At 28.3% G+C, this 6922-nt stretch overlaps 1 non-coding gene across 1 annotated transcript; it reads left to right on the top strand.

Annotated features, from left to right (window-relative positions):
* The first annotated feature begins 3732 nt into the window (after positions 1 to 3732).
* Positions 3733 to 3806, top strand: TRNAT-AGU (transfer RNA threonine (anticodon AGU)). The gene has a single exon. It is a non-coding gene; the product is annotated as a tRNA-Thr (tRNA).
* Positions 3807 to 6922: the final 3116 nt, after the last annotated feature.

Below are 6922 nucleotides of genomic sequence, written 5' to 3'. Positions count from 1 at the left end.
GAATCTTCTCATATAACTTTTGATCACATTTTGATTCTAGTTTTGTTTAGTATTAAATATTTTCACGGAAGGTCGCGATGGTCGTCGTTACGAAATCATAGACCCCATAAAACAAAAATTAATAACTAACAATTTAGACTTAAATTTCTTACGAATATTACATAAGAATGTAGCCTGAAGTTCCAGCTTTGCAATGATGTTATAAAAGTTCATAAATTAATTACGAAAATTGAGTAATTAATAATTTTTCACTGCCGGAGCCATTCTATCCTTTTCTATCCCCTCTCTGTCCTTGTCTGTCACGTGACATGCACACCGACGACCTCCTTGCCTATTCTATATTCCTATCACTTTCTTGATTTTTGAGCCCAAATCATAGATGGCGCTGATCGAAGGCGCTTGAATTTGAATCGGTTATTATCCTAATAAATTAATTCGGCAGTGGAAAATTAACAAATCCTACGTTTCAGTAATTAATTCATGAATTTCTATAGTTGCATCGCAAAGTTGAAACTATAGACAACATTCTTTTGCCATTTCCGAGAATAATTTGATGCTAATTAATTTATTATTTATAATTAATTAAAAGCGTACGTGATTTCGTACCAATAACCATGATCTTTTGAGAAAATACTAAATAATGGACAAAACTAGAAGTACAATGTGAACGAAAATGTATGAGACGATGCCCAAGGATATTCTTTTTATAACGTGTGCATGGAATTTATGAATTGATTGTATAAAGGATAATAATTATTGTCAAACGATCAATGCCTTCGGTATCAGTGCAATAATTATTACAAAATAATCAATTAAAAAAGGAATTAATTTATCCAGAATTACCAAAGGGGTCAAATGCATAAAAGAAATAAATATATATAATTACCTTGCTATCTGAATGAAATCAATAATAATTTTTGATAGAACAACAATAAATTTGCAATATCTTATGCATGAGACCACTTTAGTAATTCCAGTATTGAAATGAACAAAACTCTTAGTACAAAGCTTATGCTGTATCATTTATTCAATTATATTGTCAATACAAATCTTAATCTGTAATATTCATTGCGTAATTCTTGCAGAGTTTACTTTCCTTGAAACGAATCTGCAAACAAAATTGCTCTATATTACTCTCAGATGTCGAAGAATATTAGTTTCTCAAAAAACGTGTTATTCATATGTGAGATCCTTCTCCTACTTACTTTCTATATGCCGTTGTATTCCTTGCTGTTGCAGAACTTTTATTCTGTAGATAAGTTGCAAAATATATAGCCCTCATCCACAATTTCTTTTCCATTTCAGTCGTACAGGAATTCTCGTGTTTTATTCAGTAATGTTCGATTCAGCCTTTCCATTCAGTTGAGGTGTATACAGTGTCGTATAATCTAGTATAATTACTTTCTGTCTTCACCAATTCTTGAATTCTCAACTGGTAAACCCTCCTGCTTCCATTATCGCCTCTAAATCTGTATGTTATTCCATTTTGCTTCTACTGCTGCAACACAATTAAACAACCTCTGTAATGCTTCAGTATATGATTCCATAAGATAAATCCTTACGAAATTAGTAAAATCTAAGACTGTCATCGCATATCAATGTCTCTGACTCCATAAACCCACATATATGAGAATGTATTATTTCTAGTTTCCTTTTTGCCCTTATTCTTGTCTTTGCAAATCGAATCTTCGTTTGCTTTGCTTCTCACATTCCCTGCATTCTCTAATTCTTGTCTTTAGTTCTCTTTTCATTAATTTGTTTTTCAATGTTTTCTTGGACAACTCTTTCATGTTTTCTACATTTAGATGGCCCAATTTTTTGTATCACTACCAGCTTCTTGTTCCTTTCTACTAGTAATCCTCTAGTCTGCCTTTTCCCTTTTGATTTATCCATACCATAATGACCATTAATACACATCTTCCCTCCTAATATTATTTTCTTCTTCTCGTAAACTATTACAGTATGTTTCTAGAACATTATTTTACGACTCTTAGAATTATCTTACCACCCTTTTGAGTTGTCAGATGTATTGGCATTAAATTCTATCTCAAGTTTGAAATATACAGAACATTTTCACATATATAGCTATCTAACTCAACTCTACTTCCTGTTATAGTTTCCATGAAAATGTTTCTCTTTGCTGATCTAATTTCTGTTCCTATTTCTTCCTATTCCTTAAAATATTCTAGCTGGTTCACCATACGGTTGGTTATTCTTGAGTTCAAAATCCATTGTTTTGTTCCATTGCTCTTTGTCAAGGAGCACACTTTCTTCTTTTCTTCTTGATCTCCTTTGCTTTCCTTCGTATTTTTAAAATAACAATCTTTTTCTTTTCTTTTCTTTTCTTCATAACCCTAGAAATTTTTCTGATTTTTATCCTAATCTTCCATAACTGAAATATTTAATTTCTTTGTTACCTTTTTTGCTTATGGAAGATGCAATTGCAAGATGTATGTAGGAATTGCACGTGAAATACCTCTTCTCCTGTGCTTTGAAGACTACAGATAATTTTGGTGACCTCACTTCCATGACAATCAGTTGAGTTGTAAGATTAATTATTCTCTTTTCTCCTTTCTGCGTTAATTCCCAGGCACTTGTAAATACACGATCTGGAAACATACATAAGATTTTAGTTATTAGCATTGTTTATTCTATTTTACTTTCTAATGCATTGTTGAAAACTTACTTGTCAGATATATAATGTGGGTCACAATATCATGTTCAAATTTATATTTAAACATGAAAAATTCCTCTGTAACATAATATATTTACTGTTCTATATCCTTTTCATAGATATTGCTTAATTTTACTCACATCTCATGAATTGACATATAGGTTGTTACATCAATTAATAATTCGTGCTGTATAATAGAAGCAACTTTCTTGGTTTTTTCATTATATGTTCATACAAAACTTGAAACCACAGCATGAAGCCCACTCTATATTTCCAAATATGATATCCATTTGCATTCTTTAATCTGTTGATATTTCCAATTTCTTCCTCAGATTTTCTTTCCCGCATTCAAGCACGTGGTCCTTGTTCAAGGTCCATAACCTGTTGATTTATTGTATTTTTCATCACGATGAATCATAACGGTCGTTATTACCAAATCACGTGCGACTTTAAGTAATTATTAATAAGAAACTATCTAGTAACGTTCATGAATTAATTACAGAAACTCAGTAATTTGTTAACTTTCCACTGCCGAATTGATATATCACGATGTATTACTAGAACATCACAAGAATAGATAACTAATTCAAATCCAAGCGACTTCATATTTGAAAAATTCATATTTTTCAAAAACTAAGGTTGGTAGAGTTATTTCGTTTATGGATTCATAAGTAGAAGATAAGCTTTACATGTGTTATCCAATGGATATTGCAGATCGAAATTCGTGTTGAATAATTTTATAGAATTATATATGGATTATTTAACGAATAAAAACAGAGATAAATATATTTGATAAATACAATTATGATACATTGATTCATTAATAGTGATGTGTCTTTCAACTGAATTTCCAATGGTTTATATATTTTAAAAGAATAGAATAAATATAATATCTCTACATGACAAGAATCAGTTGGAAGCTTTAAAAGACATAAAATAAATTTTAATAAAATATTGATAAACTGAAGAATATTGTATTTAAATACTATATACATGTATTGAAAGTTTTTTTATAAAAGTTACTCCATTTCTTAAATGTTAAAAGTGTGATTCATAATGGCGCCGTGGCTTAGTTGGTTAAAGCGCCTGTCTAGTAAACAGGAGATCGAGGGTTCGAATCCCTCCGGGGCCTAGTTTGAATTTCTACCTTTGGAAATTAAAGGGAATCAATAATTTTTTTTCTCATGCATGAGCTGAATTGAAACATTAAATATAAGTGGATAATTTAACAAATATTAATACATGTGTCATAATAACATATATTATAATTAAATAACTTTTGTCATTTTCATAAGAAATGATAAATGTCTGAATTCATCTCAGCTGGAAAATTTGTTCGTATAAATAACGAGAGGACATTAATATAATAACGAGAAAAATGTTTTACAAAAGTGATAAAGTGTTCCATTTAGCGGTATATAATGGTATTATTATCTTGTGAATTCTCCTTTAATTGGTAATATAGAAATTCGTAAAATACGTACGAATACTTGCAAACTAAGATATATTTAATTCATAATAAATTTTACTAATATATTGTGTATATAAACGTTTTATATAAATGTTTAAATATGATATAATATTTCCTAAATGTTTCGCATCGAATACTTATTATAATTTTATTTTTTAAATTATAATTCCTACTGGAATTGTTAAATAGATATTTACGCAATTACATTATTTACAAGCGAAAGTAGCATAATGTACCAAACCCTTTATGATTTCATAAGAACTTTAAAAATCTGAAAATAAATTAAGTTTTCATGTACTTCATGACCCAACTTTCGTTGGGTACTACAAAAAAATTAGTTTATAGACTCATCAATATTCCCCTCCACGGAAATCTTTAGTAAAAGGCGAAAGATTTATACGTTTTTTGAAGGGAAACCAGAGTAACAACTAACTCTCCTTGCTCCTTAATGTATACCTGCGCAGCGATCCTCACTAGTGAGAAAATCCGCCATCTAGCGAGCACCTAGTATATTAATCACATTCTGTAGGATCTTTTCTATGTAATTCAACATACAATTAGAGTAACCGTTTTAACAGTATTATTCGACTTATTACATTAGAATGTTATTAACTATGTGATGTTAAATATTATATATTCTATAATATTTTTATAACTATTCTGTTTTTTCATTTTTACAGTATCAATTATTTTAATGTTATATAAGTAATATAATATAGTCAACTATATTAGATGATATAATTAATATTTAACTAGGACAGTCATTAACAATAAACATTATTTTATATATAATTACTAACCTTATCGTTATACATATAGTTAAAACCCATAGTACGATTATAAACTGTACAACAAATTATATGGACTAATAACAGTGATGTGGTAAGTAGGGGATATATAACTGAAATGAAAATCAATATTATTCAGAAAATTCTCAAATCATAAATTTATAAGGAGAGTACAAAAATTGATAATTCAATACTTATTACCGTAGAAAAATAATTATTATTCTTCCTTATTGTTAGTGACAATGAATGAGAAATTTAATTCTATATTATCGATTGTGTAACATCAAATTATGAACCATAGTTCATATCTCGTCTATGCTGTTAATCACGGTGACCGGTGGTAGATAAAGAAGTCGGTTATAAACGAGCGACATCTGATGGAATATTTTACATGCCTAAAACGAAAACAGTTCTTCTATGATAAAACTTTATATTCATAACACGAGCCTTACATATTTAAATTTCCTACACTTTTCTAAAACTTCAGTTTAGATCATAAAAAGTGATTTATATTCTTGTCGATTCTATTATTTTATTCTATATATTCTTATTAAAATCTTTTTTGTATATATATATATATCAAATTTAATGATCGTAAACTTAAATTTCGTAGCTAATAATTACAGATGCAATGACCTATCGCTGTTTCGATATTTGTTTTATAACATAGCATCGTATAAAGTTAGTAGCTACCGTTTATTTTCGATTAATGAAATGAATTGTTCAAATTTGAGTTATATAAAATAAAATTATGTGTTTTAATCGATAGTTTTACAAATTATTTGTAATTTTACACCGATAATAATGTTATCTTAAAAGTTTTATTTTTTTAAATCTTAATTCTTTAAATAGTTAATTTTTCATGATAGAGGTCATGTTTCTGTTATTTTTCTTGTTCGTTTATTATTCTTTTGTACAAGCTACTTTGTTAGTTATAATATATGAAATTTCATATATTACTATTTTCTATTATTTCGTGAAAAATGTGTAGAAATAAGCGAAATAAACTTTTCTCTGGCAATATATTTCTCGCTAGAGAACATTGCACTGACACAGTAGAAGATTTTCTTTACAAAATAGCCAATATTTATTGCTTTCATAAAAGCTTCATGTCTTTTATATATCATTTTATTAGACTTCAGTTTAAGACAATGTGTAGTACGAATAAAATTTATACAAGAATATTTCAACAAAATGAAGTTGAAACATGCATTATTATTCTATGTGCAACATACATTTCCGCTCTATATTGATCTTTGAACTAAAATTAATCGATATATCTCGTTATGGTAAAATTTGTAAAATCAAACTTTAATGTATCTGAAAATAATGATCGTAAATTATTCGTCTAGATTAAAATTCCTAATTACGATGTGTAATAGTTTATGACGTGTAAATTAATTAAATAGATTAATAAAAGAAAGATATTTGAGAAAAATAAATAAGTATTATTCGATCGATACGAGTAAAATTTTAAAACGCTCTAAATAATTAATAATTAATATCGATTTCATTCTATGCTGAATACTGAATACCATTAAATAACAAGATAGCACAGGTCATTTTTGTGTAAACAGAATAATAACACGTATTATTCGAATAATTTTAACATTATTAAAATTTAGGTAAACTTTTCATCAAAAATTTACGTTTCGAACTTCAACGTAACAGCAGACATTATACGAGAATTGGATACCTATGCATGCATACAAAAATAGACCATTTGATTTCTTAGCAACCTGTCGATAACCTTTTATTTTATGTATTGAAAATAACAAAAAAGGCTAATCTTTTACCAGGTTGAAAACAAAATATCCAAAGAACTTTGCCAGATTGGAATCTATTCTGAAATATGGAAAAGCACGTTAAACTTCACAGGTGAATGCAATCTTATAGATAAACTCGTTTCACAGAATTGCACTCGTGACTCGCGGAATCAACCACGCCACTGATTACAAAAGATTTTTGTCTGAATTTCCTTTACATTTC

This window comes from Eufriesea mexicana, unplaced genomic scaffold (assembly GCF_001483705.2).
Source record: "Eufriesea mexicana isolate 0111107269 unplaced genomic scaffold, ASM148370v2 scaffold202, whole genome shotgun sequence".
Taxonomy (NCBI): Eukaryota; Metazoa; Arthropoda; class Insecta; order Hymenoptera; family Apidae; genus Eufriesea; species Eufriesea mexicana.
The sequence above is the reverse complement of the archived record's forward strand: the minus strand, read 5'-3'. Positions and strand labels throughout refer to the sequence as shown.